Source organism: Mus musculus, chromosome 13 (assembly GCF_000001635.26).
Source record: "Mus musculus strain C57BL/6J chromosome 13, GRCm38.p6 C57BL/6J".
Classification (NCBI taxonomy): Eukaryota; Metazoa; Chordata; class Mammalia; order Rodentia; family Muridae; genus Mus; species Mus musculus.
Window position 1 is genome coordinate 9,795,852 of NC_000079.6, and position 7,353 is coordinate 9,803,204.

At 41.8% G+C, this 7,353-nt stretch overlaps 1 long non-coding RNA gene across 1 annotated transcript; it reads left to right on the top strand.

The window, feature by feature from the left end:
- Nucleotides 1-520: 520 nt before the first annotated feature.
- Nucleotides 521-5,972, top strand: Gm40665. Its single transcript, XR_873122.2, has 3 exons — nt 521-656; nt 1,606-1,819; nt 5,784-5,972. It is a non-coding gene; the product is annotated as a predicted gene, 40665 (long non-coding RNA).
- Nucleotides 5,973-7,353: the final 1,381 nt, after the last annotated feature.

The following is a 7,353-nucleotide window of genomic DNA, read 5'->3' on the forward strand; positions in this document are numbered from 1 at the left end:
AACTTGTTAGCGCAGCAGTTCGCTGAGATTCACATACAAACCGCTGCCATTTGGTAGTCCCTCTTTCTTCATAGGAACAGGTCCCCTCCCCCCTCGCTTCTCTTTTAAGACCTAACTCACTGCCAAGCATTGTTGATCTTACCAATTATTTCCAGCCTTCATTCTGTAAAAGCATAACTGATTACACTGCAGAGAGACACAGGATCACTGAGGTTTGGCACTTTACTATTTTAAATACACCGCTAATAGAAACACTTTGTTCAGCACAAACGATGCAACCTCGTTCTGCTGGGAAGAAAACCTCAAGCTGTCAAAACTTAGGTTCTGTTCTCATCCTCTGAATGGATGTCAGGCTCACGGGATGTCACCAAGTTAACCTCTTTCTCTTACAAAATCAATTCAGCTGCCAAATCCTATACAGACTTGGGGAGGGGGGACGGGAGGCGGGGAGAAATGATCAGAGAAAAATCTTGGGGGTCGCAGGAGCCAGTAAAGGAGTGTGCAAAGAGACAATCTTCTTGTTGTGGTAACTGCTCTTCCCAGAGGGAAACACTGAGCCCCAGGGGGGCTACTTCAGTATCTTTGCTATTGAAAGCCGCATTGCAGTCCCCTGGCAACAAATGGAGGCTTCTATGCTGAAAGCAGCTCGGATGTTGGTCAGTGGGGCTCATAAAGGGCTGGATTGTCAAAGGTCTGAACACCTCAGCAATAATCGCAGCTGCAATTCTGCATGCAGAAGCCTTTGTTTCACCAGAAAAGGGTTGGGAAACAACTGCCCCTCTGCCTGGGCATAAATCTCAGAACACCGGGCTTCTCCCTTAGAGTTTCCGTTGTGTTTTGTTTTGTTCGAATCTTTTTCAGGGGCAGGGGCGGGGTGGGGAGAGGCGGCAGGTTTGATTGCCTGTTGTATTCTTCTTTAAATTTTCAATGGAGCAACTTTAAGGATTAAAGCCCTGAGGATTATATCCTCTGGGCTCCGGTGTCGTCGTGTTAATTTTAAATAGCTTTTATTTCCCCATGAAGTCCCTATAAATGCCAATTCGCCCCCCCCCCATTAAGTACTTTAATGGTAAAGGGAGATTTCTGGGAATTCTATTTTGTCTGGGTAACAAATATGAATATACATAAAATAAAGAAAAAAAATTAAAAGCCATATAAAGGGCATGAATATAAAGGGTAATGAATATAAAGGGTAATGAATGAACTAATTTAATTAGTATCATATATATGTGTATGCTGTATATATGTATATATATGATACTATATATGTATATATCAGATATAATTATTTTGTTATATATAATTATTTTGTCTTAGATATAATGACATTGTTAATTTGGGAGACAGTTAGGAACAAAGTGGTATCTTTGGGCTAGGGATCTAGGCAAAGGCCTCACATGGTTAGTGCAAAGCCCTAGGTTCAAGTCTCAACACCACCAAAAATACAAGAAGACAACAACAGTAATATCTCATGATGTAATGTTTCATTAATGTAAATAAATGTACATTAAAAGTTACATCTGTTAAAAGTTTTCTGTTATTCAAAGCAGTTCTCAAAACACAGCTTCTGAAAATGATCTAGCTCTTCTCTTTTTCCTATTTCAGCATTCGTCAGACAACTGTAGCTCTCACCTCTCATCTAAGACGCTTCTTCTGCATTAGACAGAGATGCTTGGGGGAAGACACAGCTGGACAAAATGTGGGGTGCCCAACCCCAGTTTATCCATCTGCAAGAGAACCCCAAAGGCCTAGAGACCATCACTGAAGACCTTCAGAGAGATTGTAATAGCCAGAGGGTCAGAGCGCCTGCTACACAAAGGTATTGAGTGTCTCATAGTCTCTAAGCAGGACCTGACTAATGGCAGTACCAACTGACTTGCCAGTGTGGGTGGAAATCCCTCGGGCCTCACCCCTAGATGAAAAGCTATAGGTAATTCATGTCTGCCGAGAGAGGAGAGTCAGTCTGCTGCAGGGATGAGCCCCCCCACCCCCCCACCCCCACCCCCGTAAGTTATCCAGTCTCAAGCAGTCAGCCCTAAACACATATGCATATGAATAACACCAAGTCGACTCAGCTGGGGTGTGTGTGTGTGTGTGTGTGTGTGTGTGTGTGTGTGTGTATCAATAATAGAAAAGAGATCATGATTTTGATGAAGGAGTGGGGTGAGGGTCACGGATGAAGTTAGAGGGAGGAGGGGATAGGAAATGATATAAATATAGTACATACTCATGAAATTTTCAAAAATACGTAAAATAGGTTTTTGAATCTCCAAAGGACAACCTTACCCATCATTCCCATCTTAATTCGACTTAGTTTTGTTGCTGTTATTGTTATTGCTGTTTGTTAGTTATTTTGTTGGCTTCTTGAGACACGATTTCTCACTGGTCTGGAACTTGCCATGTAGGTTGGGCTGGCTGGTTAGCTAGTCATAGGTTCCTCTGACTCTGCCTTTCTAATAGTGGACTTAGCAGGCCACCAACATGCTTGGCTTTGTAAAGATTAAAATGTATCATCATCACTGTGTATGTCTGCATGACACATGCAGCACATGCATGGAAGTAAGAGGACTTCTGCCTGGTTCTGGGGAAGGGCCGAGAGCCCCTGAGTTACTTCCGAGGCCCATGCCTGGCCTTTTAAACAGGGAATTGTACATAAGCACTCCTGGTTCCAAGGCAAGTCCTTACTGACCGAGCCACTGCCTAGCCTCAGATACGTGATTTTAGACATCACACGAAACAGCAACTCCTTAGTTTCTTCATACCATCAGACAGTCTTGAGAATTGAATCAAGATTTCTTTCCTATCATGGCTGACTTGTTACTGTCTTAGTTTTCATTTGAGACAAGGTCTCACTATGCAGTGGTGGCTTATTTGGAACACATGATCCCCCTGTCTAAGCCTCCCAAGTGGTGAAATTACAGGCACACACCACCCCTGGTTTACGTTGGACTTTTTTTTTTTTTTTTTTTTTTAAGATTTATTTATTTATTATATGTAAGTACACTGTAGCTGTCTTCAGACACTCCAGAAGAGGGAGTCAGATCTTGTTACGGATGGTTGTGAGCCACCATGTGGTTGCTGGGATTTGAACTCTGGACCTTCGGAAGAGCAGTCGGGTGCTCTAACCCACTGAGCCATCTCACCAGCCCTACGTTGGACTTTTTATAATAAAAATGAGTAATACTGATAAAAACACATCATTGAAAGTTTAGATCAATGAAAATGAGATCATTCAGTTTAATCAATTTAAATATTTAAATATTGTTTACATGAAAAGGCTCAAAAGTTTTGATTGAATTTGAAGCCACTGGGATTATTTCAGATCTCAGGAGTCCTATAAAATTGTCTCAAAGCCCTGACTACTACAAGAGGAGTCCAGCTGAGCGTTCAGAACAGTGGTGCAAATCCAAAGCCACTGACAGTGAAAGAGACTGAAGGAACCGTTGTCCCATGGAGGGGTCGGGGCCTTCTTAAACTAATTCACAGATAAAACGGGATTGAGCCCATGCCCTGAGTTTCTGTACCGAGTGCATAGTTTGGGTATGCAGTTCCTAGAGGCAGTATAGACTCACACTATGGGTATTTACTGCTTATCAATTCAAATACCATAGTTCTCCGCATTAAATTCTTTCTCTTAGTAGTAATAAGTTAACACTTAAATTTTTACATTTGTTTATTTCACGTGTTTGAGTGTGTGTGTGTGTGTGTGTGTGTGTGTGTGTGTGTGTGTGTGTATCACGCATGATGTGCATGTGAGCGTACGCACATTTAGGCTACAGCTCATATATGGCCCAGAAGACGACTTACAGGGCCTGCTTCTCTCCTACCATGTGGGCTCCATGTAGGACTTGAACTCTGCTCCTTGGACTTGGCAGCAGGCACTCCTACCCATTTAGACATCTCCCTGGCCCCATAGCAACATTTGTTTGAGTATAGTATCTTGGGCTCAGGGTGTTATTATCATCTGTTTTACATGACACACCTCAGTGGGATTTTCCAAGGCCGCATTTACCAGCTTCTCTGAATTCAGTGTATGCCTTTCTTTTTTGAATTGTTACATTTTATCTCTGGATAGACAGAAGAGGGGCTAGGACAAGGACCTTTAGTTTCATAAAACATGAATCCATGCCCTAACACACTTAGGCCGGGTAAACAAAGACAAGTTAAGAAGGTTCTTGCCCAGTATACAGATTTTCTCTACTGTTTTCTTACCTTTGCCTCTCATGTTCCACCCTGACCCCACCCCCACTCCATCTCACCCTGACTCCACCCCTATCCCCCACCTCTACCCTGGCTCATAGGCTGGAAGCGAGCCATGAGAGATTAAAAGAGTTGATAACCAACACTAGACTAGCTTGGGGAAAGGTGTATAAAGTGAAGGATGTATAGTTTTGGAAAAGAATCACTATACAAGGTATCGCGTGTCGCTATGGAGTGTTTAAACAGGATGTGTTTTATTTATTCTCCTTTCCATTCCTTCCCCACTCTTGCAGCATCACCCCCAGTCTCTGTTCCTTTTACTCTTCATGTATCCTCTATCCATCCATCCTTCCGATCACTTAGTATTGCCCTCTTAGTCTACTACAGGCTAGACTCTTCCCCTGGCATCCACCCAGAAGTCTCCATTTCCTACTACAAAGACACTTTATACACCCATGCTCACTGTGGCTCTATTCACAAGGGAATTAGCAAGGGAATAGAACCAATCTAGATGTCTGTCAAGAGATGAACACACAATGAAGAGGAGATCTCTATCTACAAGAGCATTTATTCGGCTGTAAAGAAAAGTGAAATCTGCAAGGAAATCCATGGATGTATAGTTGAGTCTGCTCTAGGTTCTATAGTAAAACTTCATACACTCTATGGTAGTTAAAATCCTATACAGCAAGTAGTTTGAACAGAAGAAATCTGTTTTGTCGTAGTCTGGGAGGCTAAGAAACCAGAGATATACGTGCTGGCCAATTTGGTTTCTCAAAAGCCTTCTTCTGGTTTCCTGTCTTTGTACTCTGATTTAACATGATGGGGTGAGGAAAGGCGGTTACAACCCACTTGCATCAATTTCTGCACAGACCTGACCCTGCCTGCTCTACCAGAGCCCCACTTTTATGAAGGCCATATGTTTAAGAGAGTTATACAGGGGCACAGGGCTTCATGCAAATTTGAAGGATTCAGAATCTATTCCTATGTGTGTTTATATATTTGTATATGTATGTATGATGCCTTTGTAGTTTTTGTTTTCTAAAACATGGTCTCATCACAGTTACTTAGGCTGCCCCTGAACTCAAGTAACGACCAGGTCTTGATTTTCCTTATTTCCCGTTGTCTCAGCCTCTGGAGTAGACAGGGTTACACATGGACTACTTTTTTTCTCTAACAGCCTAAATCTGATTTGGAGAAAAGATCTTGTGTTTTGCTTTTCTTGTGGATCTGTGTTTGCATGTGTGGAGTTGTTTAAACCAACATACTTACAGATGTTTTCCTCCTATTTCATTTAAAACTCTTTTTCTCCCCAAAAAGAGAATTACCGAGCTAGTCCATTTTGTTTAAGTCACACGTTCCCTGGATAATGGGTGAGCCTTCTGATAGCAGCATTCTGTATTGTGTTCCTATTAGGAGGCTGCCATGCCACAGTGCATTTGGCCTTCGTATGTACTGTAAGTACTTTTCCTTGTTTATGTTTGGTTGTTTAAAAGCAGCATTCAACAACAACAACAACAACAACAACAACAACAAACTGGCTTTTTTTTCCCCTCCTGAATCATTTTTCTCTGTTTTCTTTTCAGTGTGGAAAATTTCAATCATAAAAGCTACGAACGGAAGGGGCTGGAAAGGCTGCTGTGTTCTTCTACCCAGTTTTGCAATTACTAACACATGGCTCACTTGCGGTAGTCATATGTCCTTGGTCTCATTGGTTTATTCTGCCTTTTTCTTTCTTTCTTTCTTTCTTTCTTTCTTTCTTTCTTTCTTTCTTTCTTTCTTTCTTTCTTTCTTTCTTTCTTCCTTCCTTCCTTCCTTCCTTCCTTCCTTCCTTTCTTCCTTTCTTTCTTTTTAAAAGATTTATTTCATGTATGTTAGTGTACTGTTGCTGTCTTCAGACACACCAGAAGAGATCCACATTACAGATGGTTGTGAGCCACCATGTGGTTGCTGGGAATTAAACGGAGGACCTCTGTAAGAGCAGCCAGTGCTCTTAACTGCTGAGCCATCTCATCTATCCAGCCTCTCTGCCTTTTATTTCATGAACATACTTTTTTTTATTGTTGTTATACTTAACATTTCACTCATTCATTCATTCATTCATTCATTCAATTATTATGAGTGTTTTGTCTGCAAGTATGTATGTGTACCATGTCCATGCCTGCTGCCTGAGGAGGTCAGAAGAGAGCATCATAGTCCCTAAATTGGAGTTAGGGGTGGGTGGCTTATTCTAGCAACCAAGCTTGGGCTCTCTGAGAACAGCAAGTGCTCCTGATCACCTCCCAGCCTTCACATGTGTGTGTGTGTGTGTCTGTCTGTCTGTCCGTCCAATACTAGACATTGTTCTCAGTTACTAAACTTATTTCCAGGGGCTCCTGATTTTCCCACCTTTGTCTTCTTGGATAAATTGCTCATGTGCTCCATGGTGAGTATTTGGACACATATCTGAGTATTCAAATGCTTGTCAGCAAAGCAACAGTTTTGACTTTTGATCCAAATGGACTTGTCAACAGGTCAAACCAGTTTGGCTGACATAGGAAATGAGGCTAAAAATAGTTCATACTTCAAGTTCACTGAAGGTTGAACTATTTTGCATCTTTTCCTCTCTATCCTGTCCTTGTATAGTCAGAAGAGCATTAATTGTAGAAGGGCAGTCAGCTTCCTTAATTTTCCTAAACTCTCATTTTCTTATTCTTTCAAGGGTCAGGTCTGGAGATGCTGAAAATACATTAGATATGATATGTTAGCAGTGATTTCTTTCTCATATCTGTGTTGTTCTTTAATTTTTTATTTTGAGACAGAATCTTACTAGGTAGCTTAGGTCGGTCTTGAAAACTCCCTTAATCTTTCTGCCTCATATACTTCAGCTTCGGGATTCCAGGTCTGTGTGCCATACGTGGCTGCAGAGTGGAATTCGTTCCTGGTACTGTAAACCCAGTTAAAAACCCTTGACTGAGGAGGTCTGAGGCACTAGGGGAAACATAGCTGTTGTTAAGTTAAAGAGCTGTGACACTAGCTGCTTTCTAATCATCTATGTTTATACACATAGACAAACGCTATACCCATCTTAACCCAGAGAAGCTTCCACTGGCAATGAACTGTGGTGAACAGACTCATGACTGCTCAAGTTGCTGAGCACATGTGAGAATTGAGTGG